Source organism: Epinephelus lanceolatus, chromosome 24 (genome assembly GCF_041903045.1).
Source record: "Epinephelus lanceolatus isolate andai-2023 chromosome 24, ASM4190304v1, whole genome shotgun sequence".
Taxonomy (NCBI): domain Eukaryota; kingdom Metazoa; phylum Chordata; class Actinopteri; order Perciformes; family Serranidae; genus Epinephelus; species Epinephelus lanceolatus.
Genome location: NC_135757.1, coordinates 20,063,907 through 20,081,789, shown reverse-complemented (window position 1 = coordinate 20,081,789; position 17,883 = coordinate 20,063,907). Strand labels below are relative to the sequence as shown.

The 17,883-nt window shown below is 42.0% G+C and overlaps 1 long non-coding RNA gene and 1 other non-coding gene across 2 annotated transcripts; both read right to left on the bottom strand.

Moving 5' to 3' along the window:
* Positions 1 to 691: 691 nt before the first annotated feature.
* Positions 692 to 763, bottom strand: trnae-uuc (transfer RNA glutamic acid (anticodon UUC)). Its single transcript has one exon. It is a non-coding gene; the product is annotated as a tRNA-Glu (tRNA).
* Positions 764 to 10,231: 9,468 nt separating this feature from the next.
* On the bottom strand, positions 10,232 to 16,234 carry LOC144461939 (uncharacterized). The gene is made up of 6 exons (XR_013490521.1): positions 16,054 to 16,234; positions 12,789 to 13,014; positions 12,483 to 12,639; positions 11,530 to 11,737; positions 10,986 to 11,095; positions 10,232 to 10,729 (listed from the first exon to the last, which is right to left on the bottom strand). It is a non-coding gene; the product is annotated as an uncharacterized LOC144461939 (long non-coding RNA).
* Positions 16,235 to 17,883: the final 1,649 nt, after the last annotated feature.

Genomic DNA, 17,883 nt, shown 5'->3' with positions numbered 1-17,883 from the left:
GTTAAAGAATCGTGATATTACGGAAGTGGACAGTATTTGCATATTTTGGGCATATTTTTATTGGAACTATTCTACATAAACCATGCAGAAACAGGCATATCAGAAATACCGTGTTACACCTGTTGCAGCAAAGTAATTTTAGGCTTCCATCAGGGGTGATTTACGTTTGAAAAAGGCCTGCTCTATTTTAAGCAAATATTATATCAATAATAAAGTGAAAGGTATCCTTTATCGTTTATCTTTATTTATTTATGCTACATCGAATTTGCCCAGCTAAAGAAGTGCTCGAAAGTAATTCAGAAAGAGAAGCAATATTTAATTTGTTCTTTCAATGTGATCATTCACATTTATTGTGGACAGATATGCAAGACTTTAAAAATAGGAAAATAGGCAATAATAAGCATGTTGTGTTCTATGAGAGAAATAGCAGAGAGCTGCCTTAATTCTTCATGGCACAGATTTAAAACGGTGCTGGAAACATTCCTCAGAGATGTTGGTCCATATTGACATGACTGCATCACACGGTTGCTGCAGATTTGTCGGCTGCACATCCATGGTGTGCACCTCCCGTTCCACCACATCCCAAGAGTGCTCTATTGGATTGTGATCTGGTGACTGTGGGGGCCACTGCAGTACAGTGAACTCATTGTCATGTTCAAGAATCACCGGACATTTAAAAAAAAAATAGTACTTCCCATACCGGGAGTCGAACCCGGGCCGCCTGGGTGAAAACCAGGAATCCTGACCGCTAGACCATATGGGAAAGTGTTCAGCATGAAGAAAACAACTGGTAATGATCTTAGCACGGATCAATACGTGTCGATGTTGTATATGTGTTGTCATATTTTCGTAATAATGACGCAAAAATCACCCGAGGAGCGCAAACTGTCAAACGCTCATGTTTTGCAACACCCTCAGCCTTTACTACTGTTGCTACTTTAGGGATTGATTGATGACTGCATGTAACATATTGTAATATCATACACACATGGTGCTCAGTACTTGTCATACATGTAGTATGCAGCATGAATTTATCCACCTTATTCCTGAGGGTGCGACTATGGGAATGATTATGGGTACAACTTCCGGACAGAGAGGAAGTGGTAACAAACTATAGACTGTTTTTTTTTTGTTCCAGTGACTACTCTTGATGGCTAACCACCAGCTGCGGGTCTTTTCTTGAGTAATTCACCTTTAATATAGCAAACACTGCTTTATTTTAACAGATATTTAATAATATGAAATTAGCATTTTTTTAAATGTCCCCAAGGAGCTCTGGTACCTTTTGCACTGTCCACTTCTCTAACATTACTGCCAACCAGATTAAGATAAATATTTGGCTTCAACAGCAACATGGGTGTTGGACATGCACACAAAACAATGTTGTTCAATGTCTGAACTGCGTCGTTAAGGCAGATGAGTGGAGCATTAGCTGGGAAAAATCCTGTGTATTCACTTTACATGGAGCTAAAATTAATACAGTATCATGTTAAATGTTCAGTGAACCAGTTTGTCAGTTTGAGTCTCAGTCGATGTTTACTGTGAGAGTTTAAACTCAAATTTGACAACATGTTAACACAGGATGGCAAGCTAATCGTTAAAAGGAAGACGCCCAGTGCTTTGAGATGGCTGTCAGAGACGACAGAGGTAATATGTTTTTTCATCAGAGATGTACCAGGTGATGTGTTCCACATGTTTTATTTCCCAATCGCTCCCTCCAAGAAAGAGGATTAGCATACCATTAGCGCATTATTACCATTGGAAAACGAAAATTCCGGTTCAGCACTGGAAGTCATGCCCATAATTCACACAAGGGATCATGAGGGCTAGGAATAAGGTGGATGCAAATTAAGCCCCTTACCACTTTTCCAACAATTCCTACCACACTGAACAAAAATATAAATGCAACACTTTTGTTTTTGCTCCCATTTTTCATGAGCTGAACTCAAAGATCTAAAACATTTTCTATATACACAAAAGACCATTTCTCACAAATATTGTTCACAAATCTGTCTAAATCTGTTAGTGAGCACTTCTCCTTTGCCGAGATAATCCATCCCACCTCACAGGTGTGGCATATCAAGATGCTGATTAGACAGCATGATTATTACACAGGTGTGCCTTAGGCTGGCCACAATAAAAGGCCACTCTGAAATGTGCAGTTTTGCTTTATTGGGGGGGTCTGGGGGGGGGGGTCAGAAAACCAGTCAGTATCTGGTGTGACCACCATTTGCCTCACGCAGTGCAACACATCTCCTTCACATAGAGTTGATCAGGTTGTTGATTGTGGCCTGTGGAATGTTGGTCCACTCCTCTTCAATGGCTGTGCGAAGTTGCTGGATATTGGCAGGAACTGGAACACGCTGTCGTATACGCCGATCCAGAGCATCCCAAACATGCTCAATGGGTGACATGTCCGGTGAGTATGCTGGCCATGCAAGAACTGGGATGTTTTCAGCTTCCAGGAATTGTGTACAGATCCTTGCAACATGGGGCCGTGCATTATCATGCTGCAACATGAGGTGATGGTCGTGGTTGAATGGCACAACAATGGGCCTCAGGATCTCGTCATGGTATCTCTATGCATTCAAAATGCCATCTATAAAATGCACCTGTGTTCACTGTCCATAACATACGCCTGCCCATACTATAACCCCACCGCCACCATGGGCCACTCGATCCACAACGTTGACATCAGCAAACCACTCACCCACATGACGCCACACACGCTGTCTGCCATCTGCCCTGAACAGTGAAAACTGGGATTCATCCGTGAAGAGAACACCTCTCCAACGTGCCAGACGCCATTGAATGTGAGCATTTGCCCACTCAAGTCGGTTACGACGACGAACTGCAGTCAGGCCGAGACCCCGATGAGGACAACGAGCATGCAGATGAGCTTCCCTGAGACGGTTTCTGACAGTTTGTGCAGAAATTCTTTGGTTATGCAAACCGATTGTTGCAGCAGCTGTTCGGGTAGCTGGTCTCAGACGATCTTGGAGGTGAACATGCTGGATGTGGAGGTCCTGGGCTGGTGTAGTTACACGTGGTCTGCGGTTGTGAGGCCGGTTGGATGTACTGCCAAAATGTCTGAAACGCCTTTGGAGACGACTTATGGTAGAGAAATGAACATTCAATTCACGGGCAACAGCTCTGGTGGACATTCCTGCAGTCATCATGCCAATTGCACTCTCCCTCAAAACTTGCAACATCTGTGGCATTGTGCTGTGTGATAAAACTGAACATTTTAGAGTGGCCTTTTATTATGGCCAGCCTAAGGCACACCTGTGCATTAGAGAGCTCATAGTGCCATATTATCCCACCAGAACACTGCGCTCTGAGAACGCAGGGTTACTTGTGGTCCCTAAAGTCTCCAAAAGTAGATCAGGAGCTAGAGCCTTCAGCTATCAGGCTCCTCTCCTGTGGAATCATCTTCCTGTTACGGTCCGGGAGGCAGACACCGTCTCCACATTTAAGACTAGACTTAAGACTTTCCTCTTTGATAAAGCTTATAGTTAGGGCTGGCTCAGGCTTGCCCTGTACCAGCCCCTAGTTAGGCTGACTTAGGCCTAGTCTGCCGGAGGACCCCCCTATAATACACCGGGCACCTTCTCTCCTTCTCTCTCTCTCTCTCTCTCGTATTCTATTACTGCATCTTGCTAACTCGGCCATTCTGGATGTCACTAACTCAGCTTCTTCTCCGGAGCCTTTGTGCTCCACTGTCTCTCAGATTAACTCATATCGCAGCGGTGCCTGGACAGCGTGACGTGCGTGGTTGTGCTGCTGCTGTGATCCTGCCAGATGCCTCCTGCTGCTGCTGCTGCCATCATTAGTCATTAGTCATACTTCTACTGTTATTATACACATATGACTATTGTCACACATGTATACTGCCAGATATTAATACATACTTTCAACATATTGTACCACAGTAGCCAGAACTATAACTATAATATTATTACTTTCAATAATGTTGTTGTAAGCTACTGTCATTACCTGCATCTCTCTCTCTCTCTCTCTCTCTCTCTGTCTCATTGTGTCATACGGATTACTGTTAATTTATTATGCTGATCTGTTCTGTACGACATCTATGGCACGTCTGTCCGTCCTGGAAGAGGGATCCCTCCTCAGTTGCTCTTCCTGAGGTTTCTACCGTTTTTTTTTCCCCGTTAAAGGGTTTTTTTTGGGGAGTTTTTCCTTATCCGCTGCGAGGGTCATAAGGACAGAAGGATGTCGTATGCTGTAAAGCCCTGTGAGGCAAATTGTGATTTGTGATATTGGGCTTTATAAATAAAATTGATTGATTGATTGATTGATTGATTGATTGATAATCATGCTGTCTAATCAGCATCTTTATATGCCACACCTGTGAGGTGGGACGGATTATCTCGGCAAAGGAGAAGTGCTCACTAACACGGATTTAGACAGATTTGTGAACAATATTTGAGGGAAATGGTCTTTTGTGTGTACAGAAAATATTTTAGATCTTTGAGTTCAGCTCATGAAAAATGGGAGCAAAAACAAAAGTGTTGCGTTTATATTTTGTTCAGTGTACTTCACCTTTTGACATTTCAGTGTTGCGTCAGCTTTTCAGCTTCAAATTCTTGAATTTCCCCTCTGGGGATCAATTAAGTATATCTTATCTTAAATATTCAACATTAAGAGCATCATTCAACTTCTTAATGACATTCATACTAGTTAGACCCCTTTGAAGTTTTTCAACTATTCTTATCACTTTACCTCATTCTTACACATTATAGCCAGCATTGCAGTGTAGCGTCGGCTTTTCAAAAAAAAATTAAAATATTTTACATCCTTAATGGTATTATTCCACATTTAAAGCCATGTTGGGACCAGGGTTCCTACGCATTTGGAATTTCAAAATTCCATACTTTTCCATACCCTAATTTCCAGACTTCACATCATATTTAATTATTCTTAATAGGCGATTGTAGCCAAGTACCATAATGGCATGCAAATAAAAACTCAGGTAAGCTCAATGTCTGGGCTGAGGCAAAAAGGTTAGGACTCTGGGTGCAAGCGATGCAGTAACGAGACGTCAGTGTTTTTTCCTTTCATGTGGCTCAGAATCGCCTTCTCCCCCATGCTGGCGATGTCAAACGATTTCACACAAAGCTTGCATCTAGCTCTGTGTGTGAATTGGGAATCCTTGGCCAACCAGTATTTATATACAGTATTGTCAAGCCATCCATCCAAAAACTTGCATCTACCCATTGTGAACCACGTGAAACTCGTCTTCTTGTCAAAGGTGCAGTGTTGGAGTGAAACTTGATACCTGGGGGGCTGGAGGAGGGTCATGGGGCAGCAGACTGGACATACCACTTGTCAATCAGGTAAAAGGGGCGGTATGTTTTCTGAGACGTTTGCTTTCACACAAACTGTGCTTGGCCCAGCATAAAACACTATCCGGATTGATTCAATTATTTTTGGAAATACCCAATTTTCTAATTTAGTTAACAGTATTTTAGAACAGTGGTAATAGTCTGGAAATATAAATATTTTTCCATACTTTATTTTTCATTTTCCATACTTTTTAATACCTGGAAATTGATCAAATTTATTTCCATACTTTTCCATACTTTCCATACTTGCGTGGGAACCCTGTGGGACATCCCAGGGGCATCACTGTTGGGGTCTCAGCCTTAACACTGGCCTGACCTCATAATAGATCTCCAATTAAAGTATCAAAATGGCTATCAGAAATCATAAATAATTAATAATAATTATCAAAAAGGGAAAAATGATAGCCAGTTAATGATAATAAAATACACTAAACTATCAATTTGGAACTCTGATTAATAGTTAAATTAATCACCATCACCAAAATTACCATAGTAATAATAAAGGCTGAAGGATTTCGGAGTTCTTGACGTAGCAGAGGTTGACTAATATTGCACATGAGTGAAAACATAAACAGTCAGAAGGTATGATTCAAAATGTATTTATTCATCACAAAAGCAAGGCCCAGAGAAAAAAAGCCATCACATGTCCAGTTTAGATTTTAAAAAATGACAAATCATCTGTGGTCCAGTGAATCCCAACAGCCACCAATTCAATTTAGCATCAGCTTTTCAAAAACCTATAAGTATTCCACTGTATTGGTATAATTCAACTTCTTAATGACATTCATACTAATTATACCACTTTAAACTTTTTCATCTATTCCTATCACTTTACCTCATTCTCACACATTATAGCTAGCATTGCAGTGTAGCATCAGCCTTTCAAAGACCTTGAAATATTCCACATTATTCATACATTCACAGTATTATTCAACATGTAAAGCCAGCACTACCTCATTCTCACACATTATAGCCAGCATTGTAGTGTAGCATCAGCCTTTCAAAAACTTTGAAATATTCCACAGAATAGACTCTTTTAGGGCCGACGTCACAGTGATGTCATTTCATTAGATGGAGGCAAAACAGGCCTCTCCACCACAGGGCTGTAAGCTACATAGGAGTATTAACATGCCATTGTGTTATTGGGAGCCAGAATAGAAGGAGTCATGGCTCAAAACTTTAATTTCATCGCATACTAGCCGCCTGTCAACAGAAACGAAGACAACTATGGTTAAATGGAATAAGACGAAAGGACTGGATGGAGGTAATCATCAAAAATGCTCACATGTGCAGTGCACACTTCGTATCACGTAAGGGAAAAAGTATTTCCTGTTGTAGGGATGATTAATGTTACGTGTATTAAGGATTATCACGTCCACCTCATCAGAAATTGGGGAGGTATTAAGAGAAATATTGGATTTCTTTCTTTGCGCATTAGCTAACGTTAGTTTCGATAGCAAAACAAACCGAAGGGAACTGTTCAGGTGTCATCCTCTTTTGTAAGACTGACACTGTAATCAACCACAAAGCCGGCCATCCCACTGCGACAATCCTGTCAAATCATCCATCCACTGAGTGAGAGCACATGTCGGCAAATCTGGTTCCACTGGTCAGTGTTTACTTATTCAAGTAACACTCACAATCTTGGAGAGTGAGTGAGCTGACATGGTGCGATCGTAAATTCAGTCTGACACTCTACACTAAAATTAGAGCCCTGTTCATCGAATAAATGGAGTGTTATATTTCTACATGAATGAACGAATGGTAAGTTAATCACATATTCACTCTGCTCTACTGCTCGGTCTCCACAGAGTGCCCGTAGTGCACTCTGCCACTCTGGAAGTTCAGTTACACAGTTACGTCCTTGGCACGTGTCTTATGTCGATCACTACCAGTCAGCATGGCAGCCAACACTGACACCGCTGTGGCTTTGGTGGCAAAGAAAAACGCCACATCTCCGATTCAGGAGTTTTTTGGGTTTATCCCAGATGCCAGAGGTGAGCCGAAGGACACAACAAAGCCTATCTGCAAAATATGCAACAAATGTGTGTCCGTGAAAAATGTTCAGACAACAAATTTATTTGCGCACCTTCGTCTTCATCATCCTGCTGAGGCCGCCAAACTGAGTTTCGATTGTGCTGTATTTTTGTTGTTAAAATATTATGTTTCAACCAAGTACTGTATGGTTTTCACACTTTTCTAGCTTGTTAAAAAAGGACATGCAGTAAAAAATAATTTAAAAAAAAATCTCTCAAATTTTAGGGGTGCTGGGATTCAATTTAGGGGTGCCCCCAAAAATGGGCTAGAAACGCTTATGCCCTACCTAACATCATCTGGCAGGACATTGCGATACTGGAGGCTGTGAGGGGTGGGCTAAAATCGGTATCAGCGTTTACAGACATCATGTCAAGTGAGAGTGAAGTCACCCTGTCATCTCTGTTTCCACTGCTGAAGCTGCTGTCAGAAACGCTCGCAGAGAAAGACACGGAGGTGAAGATGACATCAGACATTATACGGGGAATCTTGGAGCAGATCGACAAGAAATATGACAATGAAAACACTGCACAGCTAATGCAAAAAGCCACCCTCCTAGACCCCGCGGTTCAAAGCTACACACATGAATGCTGCCACTGCCCACAACATCCGAAGCAAAACTGAGGATGAGATGGTGGTCGTCTGGAGAGAAGTCACCAAACCACCTGTCACTATCAGGGTGGAAGACGAGAAGGAAGAGGGGAACAACCAGTCAAGCAGCTAAGAAGAAACCAACTCTGGGCTCTCTCCTTAGCAGAGTCGGCCCTGCAGTCACCTCAACGCCAGAGCAATGCGCACATGCTGAAATGGCCATTTACATGCAAGAAGATGTAATTGCGGGTGACGAGCGGCCCCTTAGATGAAAGAGATCAAAGAGATGCGCCCTGTCACTGTCAGCGCAGGGCTGACAAGGCACCCTCCGCTGAGAAGAGAGCCTCTCTCTCTTCGCTCTCTCTCTTCTCAGTGGGGGGGGGTGCCCTGTCAGCCCTGTCAGAAAGGACAGGAGAGGAGATGGATTGTAGGTCTGTTTGTAAACGGGGCTTCTCTGACAGTCATGTATTTCCCCAAAAAACATCTCTTAATGCATGGTAGAGTGCCGTTTTTTTTTTGTTTTTTTTTTTTCCCAAAATCGCCTTGATATCCAGCAAATCGCCTGGCAACCCTCCAATCGCCAATATACGATTTGAACGCTGATCGTCCCAGGCCTACCCTGGACCTGGTCATAACCTATGGCCTGTCCACTGGTGTGTCCCCTGTTGTTTACCCGGCTGTGTCTGACCACTATTGTGTGTATTTCAACATCACCGGTTTTAGCCATCAACAGGCCCCGATGAGAACGGTGAGGAAACGCTACCTAACTTCTGAAGTGGCTGCAAATTTTATCAAGATTTTACAAAAGTTGGTTGTATTTGCTCTTTTTGTTGAGATGGTTTTAGAACAAACCCGGCATACCAGCTCGTCCAAATTACTGGGCTCCCCTCTGTCATTTGGTTTAAATCCAAAATACCACACGGGGCCGTGGCATTTGGTTTAGGAACAAGTTCCCTGTCTTTCTCTTACGCTCAACGCTGTTTTTTCTCCACCTCTTCTCCCCCTCACGAAGATCGCACTCTGTGTGTGTAGCCCATAGCCCCACCTCCCCCACAGAGACAAAGACACTCGATAAGAGCTTTCCCTCCGTTCATTACGCTAATGAACGAACTCCCCTGGCTGCCAGACGATGCACGGCAGTAACGCTCGTCGTCCAGTCTCTGTGGTGGAGAGAGCCAAGGAAAACAAACACGCATGAATATGGCAATTAATCCCTTTTAATTTACCGCGCAATTAACCAACTTAAGTGGCTTTCACACACCCACCACGGGGTAGGACGCAGAGCAAGCGCGCACATATTTTGCGCAAGTTGCTAAGCGACTGAAAAGTACTCTGGTTCTGGTCTGGCGCCCTTTTCCGGTCTGACGCCCCGGATTTCATCATGTATCTGTCCCTGCTTCAACGAAAAGCCCTGGCTTTAGTTCTTCTTCTGAGGAGGAGAAGGAGGCGAGCAGCAGCAGCAAGAAGGGTATGGGTCCATGAAATCCTCATGGCAAGACAGGATTTGGGGGAGTACAGTCTCGTTCAGGAGCTACAGCTCCATGATGACTGCTTCCAGGTCTACTTCAGGCTGAGCAGGGAGCAGTTTGACAGCCTGTTGGGGAGAGTTGGTCCAAGCCTCCAGAGGATGACTCTGTGTCACACTCGGCTCCAAAAAAGTCATGATTGAATAAAATTTCCAGAGGGGCTTGTGGTCTGCTGCCGACCCACTTTTTTTCTCCCTGGCTGCCTTCCTCTCCTTAATGAACCTGTCCCTCAAGTTCTTCCATTTGTTTTTCAAGTCGTCCACTGTAAATAGTCAAAAACATTTTTTATTTAAAAACGTTTCTGTAATAAACTATGTTGTTTTAAAAAAAATTAATTGCATGAAAAAAGGCTAATGTATTTTTTTTCCTCATTTGATAACCCATCTGAGTTGGAATTATGTATCCATCACCCTTTCTGTTATGTACTTCATAACTGAATTGAATAGTCACATATAAAATTATTAAATGTATGCCTGTACTGCATTTTCTTTGCAAGAATAGTGTGTAGCTCATGTCAGTCATCTAGATTTTTACATACTGAGTGTACGTGTAGTAAAGTATCAGCTTCAGTTTACAAAAGTATTGTCACATGGTCTTTTCATAACCATATATTGATAATTGATTCAAGTGATCCTGATATGAGGCATTGGAATGCTATATTTTATTTTAAGCTAACATTTTATTGTTACAAGTGCAAAAAATTATCACATTTCTACCACTTTTAAACACACCTGGTAGGCCCAAATTGGTGGAGATTTCTCTCCACTTTTTGCCTTCTTGTGAAGGTTGCGATACGCCTGCAATCTTGTGTCCCAGAGCTTGTCACAGAGGCACACAGCCATAATTATTTTCTCCTCCATCTTGCTGTTGATCTGATTTTTTCCGCCATTTTTTTTTCCACACTCCACCACATTTTCTGCTATTGGACGCGGCAGGGTGTCGTCACAGTGCGTTGTGGTCAAATAAAAAAAAAAAAAATCAATTCGAGCGCAGGCGCTGGGCACACTTGCTACACACTTTGGATGTGTAAGATGCATGTGCGAGTGTAGTAGTAACCCATCAGATAAAGCACACCTTCACTGAGGTATTCCTTGGCATATGTGGTGTTGGGTAGGGAGTAGTTCCAATTGCGACAAGACAGCTGGATCCATCAAAGAGCAAAACAGGAATGGAGAGAGCTCTCTTCTGGAGGTAGATGGTGGGATCCTCTGTTGGCTACAGAAACAAAAAAAAAGAAAGAAGAGAAAACAGAGAATTATTTTAGGGACTACTAGTTTTAAATCTATGAAATCATTAAAAGAATGGCTCTTGCCTCAGTAACTGTTTTATGACAGTGGGCCACTACATTTTTTAGGAATTGTTGTACATGATAGAGACAATGGTCTGACAAACCATAAAGCAAGTCCTTGCTGACATAGTAGCAGACGAAAAATAAGTGTTTAATGTAACTAAATATGCAACAAACTGTCACCTGAAGGTTATTCAGCAATGCCTCACGGACATGTCCCAGCTTCCTAGGCGGTGGAGTTGGTGAAGGAAAGAGTGTGGGGAGTGCCCTGAAAAGGGCAATGGCATATTTCACTAGAACAGAACAGAACAGAACAGAACAGATGAACTTTTAGTTCAAAGTTACCCTTCTCGGCTATTATCAGGTTTGTGTCATTCACAAATAATTTTGTCACCATGAAGAGTATCACCATTCAGGGTTTATTTATTCAGCATTACATACACAGTCCTATTCACACCCATGTCTGAGGTAACGGTCACAGTGTATTAGAGACACAGCAAAATGATCAACCTACATCCAGGGTCATGGGTGGCTTCATTACTTTCTTCCAAACACCGTAAAATTGCACCTTGGAGCAGAAGTCTTCCCATCTTCTTTACTTCTATGAATTTGTTGTTACCCTTATCCAGGATCAGACGCAGCTCACCCATCACCTATAATGCAAGTGTTAAAACCGGCAACAATGCTTTTTTTGGTAATAAACCCAAACAGTTAGTTAACTGCTTACATGATGAAGGTCCTTGAAACACAGATATGTATCTAGGATCTTTGTTGGCCTGTCCTCTTCTTTCAGGGCATCACTGTCAATGAAGGCTCTTCTTGCTTGAACCTCAAGGGCAAGGATTTGGGAAACAGCATCTTGGTTGGGTTTTGATTTCCTGTACATTTCCCTCACAGTCTTGTAATGTCTGGCCTGTGCCGTCTGTGCTGGTCTGCTAAAATGGAGAGCACAAATCAGTACTGGGTATCAGACAAGTCAATCTGAACAATACTATGGGTTTCAGACAGCAAGTGTAACACTGAACCAAATTTGACAGTCTTAAAACAGTCTAGATAAAGACTTTTTCTTCAAGTACAGTTTGATTTGCAAAGCTCTGTCCAGTGACCTGGATCATTTTTTTTTAATTTTGAGATTAGTTTGAGTGTAAGAGAGGGTCTTGTAACCTGGTGCAATTTTGAAGAAAATGAAAATGTTATTTAATACTCTCTGTTATACTATGAACTAACAATTAAATTTTCCATAAAAGAAAAGTTCCAAAAATATTTGTGTATGCTGTCAATTACAGTTTTTGAAAAAAAAAAAAAAAATAAATAAAAAATAAAAAAATCTGAATCAGCAGGTCAGAATTTTGTTTTCAGCCAGGAAAATTGCAATTGGTTGAAAGAGAAAAATATCTTGATAAACTAAACCACCTTAACCCACACCACAAGGAGTGTTTTGCATGTTTTACTTTAAGCAAGGTATGCCCTTTCTGCACTTCCGTGAGCCAAATGGCCCAATCAGACCCAGTCAGAATTGAAATGTAAAAATATAAATGTCTGTAATATGTCATTATATCAAAAACTTTGCCTAATTTTCCTGACAAATGTTGTTGGCAAAATTACATTTCCACTTAAATGAACTGTGGCCACTTTCAGAACTGCTCCCAGATGTCTGATGCAAAATAATCGTTGACCCACCACTTGAGTCTGTATCATAATTTTCTCCGTTGTCACTTGAGGAGAGGTCAATGCGACATCTTTTCTTTGGCTGGCCCCTCTCTGGTGTGGGCCCCTGCCTCTTTTGTGGGGACTTCACATTCTATAGCCTCTTGTGAAAGTTTTTGCAAATGTTCATCTGTGGTAAATAAAATTTCACTCAATAAGACAACAAATACAAATAAAAAATTTTTTTATGTCACAGATAAACAATGTCAGTAAAAAATAAATAAATTCTTAATGATCTAAGTGCAAGAAATAATACACCACAAATGTTAAATCACTTACATGTTTCATTGTCTTTATCTTGTAGCATGGAATAATACTCCACCAGTCTCCAACTAACTGTCAGTATAGTCCACATATTCTGGAGGACTGGGAAGCTATAGGGTCTTTTTTGGGCTTTTCTTCACCAAAGGACTACATGTTGGGGAGCAGACTGAAGGTGTCCTAAGTGTAGACTCAGTTCTTGCTTGACCAAGACCGCTTTTTTTGGTAAGGTGGCAGCCTCATCCTAAAAGGAAAAAAAAAAAAAAACAGGTAAAAAAATAATGTCCAAAAAGATAAACAACAGACCCCAATTATAGCTGCTGCGCAGCGATGGGTCGGGTCTGGGCATTTTTAGGCAATTCTGAGCAACAAGCAGAAGAATTGGGAGACATTTAGGAATTCAGCAACACAATCTGCCTTTTGCATCAGCTGAGGCTTGAACTCACAACCTCTGAGACTAAGGGGCCGTCCCAAGTCTCTTATTTTTATAGTGCTACTGCTAGCTCCTCGCTTGAACTGGAAGTCATTTGAGGTCCGCCATCTTCTAGGTCGTCCCAAGTCTCTTATTTGTGCAGCGAGGGGCTAGCGCTAGGAGCTAGCAGCAAGCTTTAAGCAGCTACGAGCTAGGATGGTCGAGAGCTTCCTATCCGGAAGAGTTTTCAATTTCAGTTACAGCTTTGATCAGCAAATATAATGAGACTTGGCATGTACCCATAGTAACGCCAGATGCTGGCTGCTTTACGGAGCAGATCCAGCGGTGCCGCCGTCATCAGGAATGGATGTCGCTTTACTCTTAAACCGACAATGCTCGCTCATCGTTCCTAGCGCTTGCTCCTCACATTTTTTCCTAGGTGGGAGGGGCTAAACAGCTAGCAAAGTCGGCTAGGTAAGATAACTAGCAGTAATTTAAGAGACTTGGGATGGACCCTACGAATCAATTTCTATCTCACTGAGCTAATTAATTAGTAACAATTCATGTGTAGCTTCACAAATTGACTAAGCCAGAAGTGCAGGTTAAGCAGCCGTCCATGCATGGAAAAGCAGATTTCAAACCACTGTAAAAAATTCAGTTATCAAAACAAAAATCTGAAAATACACATATTGCATCTAGACAGCATGGAGATGTTGATAATTTGTTTGTAACAATGATTGATTTGCTCCATAAGTGAAAAAATTATGTTTAAATTTGCCATTTTTACATTGTTTCCAATGCTCAAAATGTTCAAAATGCTGTCAAAAATTCAGTTTATGAGATAAAATTCTAAAATTTGCCACACATCATCTACCATGACTCTAGAATTTTGTCATTTTTTGTCATGAACATTGAGAAGATTGAGAAGAACAAGATTTATTTAGCAAGAATTTGCATGTATATGTTTACAGTACTGTTTACAGTCAAACATTTTGATGCACTGTAGGCTCAATTTTTGATAAATCAAAAAATCTGAGAAATGTAGTTTTTGTAGGACAGTCTGAAGATGCTCTGTACCAAGTTTGGTGTCAATTGAGCAAAAATTGTGGGAGGAGATAGGTTTAAGAAGTTTTACAGTTTTTGAAAAAAAAAAAAAAAAACAGAGTGATGAACTTCATAATTTTTAATAGGTTTAAATGTACAAAAGTTTCTTCAGTACTGGGGCTACAGTTTGATGAAAGTTGTTAAGTTGTAGCACGTATGGTTGATTTGTTATGAATTTTCAAAGTTTTGAACTTTAGACGCTTGCTGTAGTGCCACCATCAGGACTACTGGTTTGAGTTTACAGCTGAGGATATCTGGCATGAGACTGGACCTTTGTGCAAAGTTTGGTGAGTTTTCACCCATGGGAAGTATGATTTCCTAGGAAGAAGAAAGAAGAAGAATACCTAGGATTACAATAGTGCCAGGGCTCGACAGTAAGATCGTTTCACTCGCATTTGCGACTAAAAATAGGTGTGTGCGAACTGTAAAAAATATTTAGGGGCACATGTGCGCATAAAAAAATCTGCGGAAGCAACCTATATTTTTGTCAATAAAAAAATATGATAATCTAACCGCAAATATTGGAGGAACTCCAGCCGCCTTCTCTCTTCCCCGTGTGACACGGTTATGGGCGGTTTTCCAAGCCACTGTCGGCACAATGAATATAAGTCCCACTGTCGGCAGGGTGGAAATGAGTGAAAGTGTGGCGGAGGCAGGGACGGCTTTTGCTATGGGCAATGTGGGCGACCGCCCAGAGCGCAATCTATGTGAGGGCGCACGAGCGCTCTCCAAAAAAAAAAAAAATTAATAAAAAACTCGCCAGTTTTCTAGACTACCGCTCATTTCCACGTCAAGTTAGTGGAGTGGGCGCTGGGGCGCCCCTATTATCACGGCGGTTGTGGGTTGAACGGGGGTCACAGACAGGAATACAGCGGAGGATCATAGTGCGCAAGATAACGGCTTGCCGGCGACAGAGAAGTCCGACTCCAGGTCCAGTAATTTCCTCTTTCCTTGGTGTCATGACTGCCCAGTAGTACCTGAACAGCCAAGCCGTGGCGGCACACAGATAGGCTATGTGGCGTGTCAGAGGGGGAACGAGCCGTTCACTTCTCTCTTTGTGGCAGGTAACGGCCCACAAACCTCACCGCACTTTAGGGACTGTTCTTTACTTATGAAGGGACTGTCAGGGGAGGAGGGTGGCTGGTTGATTTTTATTTTATTTATTTATTTTATTTTGATCCCCCCTATGTTAATCCCTTATTGATGCAGTTAGGGACTGTTCTCCACGGCCAGGCTGTCGGCTGGGTGGGAATAAGTCAAAGTGTGGCGGAGAAGAGGGACCAGGAAAAGCAGCGGACCTCCGGGGAAGCCTGCTCCGTTCTCCCCGCAGTTAGGGACCGCTCGCCACAGTACCGTTGCTGGCAGTGTCCTGCACGGGTCCAGTTTTCAAGATCCGCCCTGACCCGACCCGGCGACGTACAAACCCGCACCCAACCCGCAAACCCGCGCATCACGCCAATTAGTACCGCAACCCGGTCCGACCCATTGAAACACGATCCGCAGCCCGACCCGTAACCCGGATTTAAAGTAATCATTTTGGGTCATATTGGCTGAATATTGAACAGCATATCGCCACAGTTAAGGTGCCAGTAAGTAAACAACGACCTGAATGAAGCAGCTCTCACAATAAAAACCTGACTTCAGCTCCATGATCAACCCTCTGTGTTCTTCTCCCATACAAGTGTAAAAGCACTCGTTTGTTACGTGTAATACTTTTAAACTTTTAATCTATGTAAAGGAACTTTACATGTGTAATAATAGACTTACTTTCTGTCCAGAGCAACGTTCAGCAGTTACGAGCCGTCACATGTTTTTAGAATCCATCGAGGAGAGAAGTAATCCATCAGGGAAACATTTCAGAAACATTATAAAGTGATAGTTGTACGTTTTATCCACTTATTTCTCAAATACCTAAATAATTATTTACTGTTTTGGAAGCGGTGCTTGTTAGACGGTGGCAGCCATGTTGATTCTGTCGTCCAATCACAAATTGTGCTATTAGATGTGTAAACAGCTGAACCAATGACCGTTGCGAAATAGCGGCAGCGATCCTCAGAGAGTAAATAATGACCAAGATAGTTATCTGTAGTTTACCAAACTAATGACTGATGTGTTTATCTAAAACCCGCGATCCGACCCGCATGTTATTTTTTCCACCCAGATCCGAACCCGGGAAAAAATGTTTTTTTAAAAACCACCTGCAAATCAGCTGTTTTTGCGGGTACTCGACCCAGTGCAGGACTCTGGCTGCTGGGCAGGGTGGAAAAAAGTCCTGCAGAGATTCAGAGGACCTGGAGAATGTTTTAGGATAGTAATAACATTATATAAGATAATCATATTGCAAAGATAATATATATAAGACAATAACATTAAAGACCAAATTAAATTGCAATACTTTTTCAAAACTTGATGATTTTACCTTTCTGTACATTTTGTATACAAATTCATTAAATAATTTTGCTTGTAATGTCTATTTGCATCACGTTTATTACAGAAAACACAACCCTAAAGTTCTTTGTGCGCTCCTTTCTTTTTCAACTTAGGAGCACATGTGCTCCTTGGGAAAAAAGTTAGCGTCAAGGCCTGAGTGTCTGGCAGCTTAGCTGCCCGGACCCTAATTAGAAACAATATGTGTTGTGCTACATGTTTTCAGAACAAATTAGGTAACAACTTACCTGCGGTCTAATAAGAGCCCCAACTCGCTTCCTCCTGAGAAAGTGCTCCGGCCCAGGAAAAAGCTCTCTCAAATCATCATGACTGAGGGTGTGGAGCAAGGGCTCATCAATATTGGCAGCTATAAAGACAGTCCAATCATTAATCAATCAATCAATCAATCACTCAATTTTATTTATAAAGCCCAATATCACAAATCACAATTTGCCTCACAGGGCTTTACAGCATACGACATCCCTCTGTCCTTATGACCCTCGCAGCGGATAAGGAAAAACTCCCCAAAAAAAACCCTTTAACAGGGAAAAAAACCGGTAGAAACCTCAGGAAGAGCAACTGAGGAGGGATCCCTCTTCCAGGACGGACAGACGTGCAATAGATGTCGTACAGAACAGATCAGCATAATAAATTAACAGTAATCCGCAAAACACAATGAGACAGAAAGAGAGACAGAGAGAGAGAGAGATGCAGGAAATGACAGTAGCTTACAACAACATTATTGAAAGTAATAATATTATAGTTATAGTTCTGGCTACTGTGGTACAATATGTTGAAAGTATGTATTAATATCTGGCAGTATACATGTGTGACAATAGTCACATGTGTATAATAACAGTAGAAGTATGACTAATGATGGCAGTAGCAGCAGGAGGCATCTGGCAGGACCACGGCAGCAGCACAACCACGCACGTCACGCTGTCCAGGCACCGCTGCGATATGAGTTAATCTGAGAGACAGTGGAGCACAAAGGCTCTGGAGAAGAAGCCGAGTTAGTGACATCCAGAATGGCTGAGTTAACAAGATGCAGTAATAGAATACGAGAGCGAGAGAGAGAGAGAGAGAGAGAGAGAGAGAGAGAGAGAGAGAGAGAGAGAGAGAAGGTGCCCGGTGTATTATAGGGGGGTCCTCCGGCAGACTAGGCCTAAG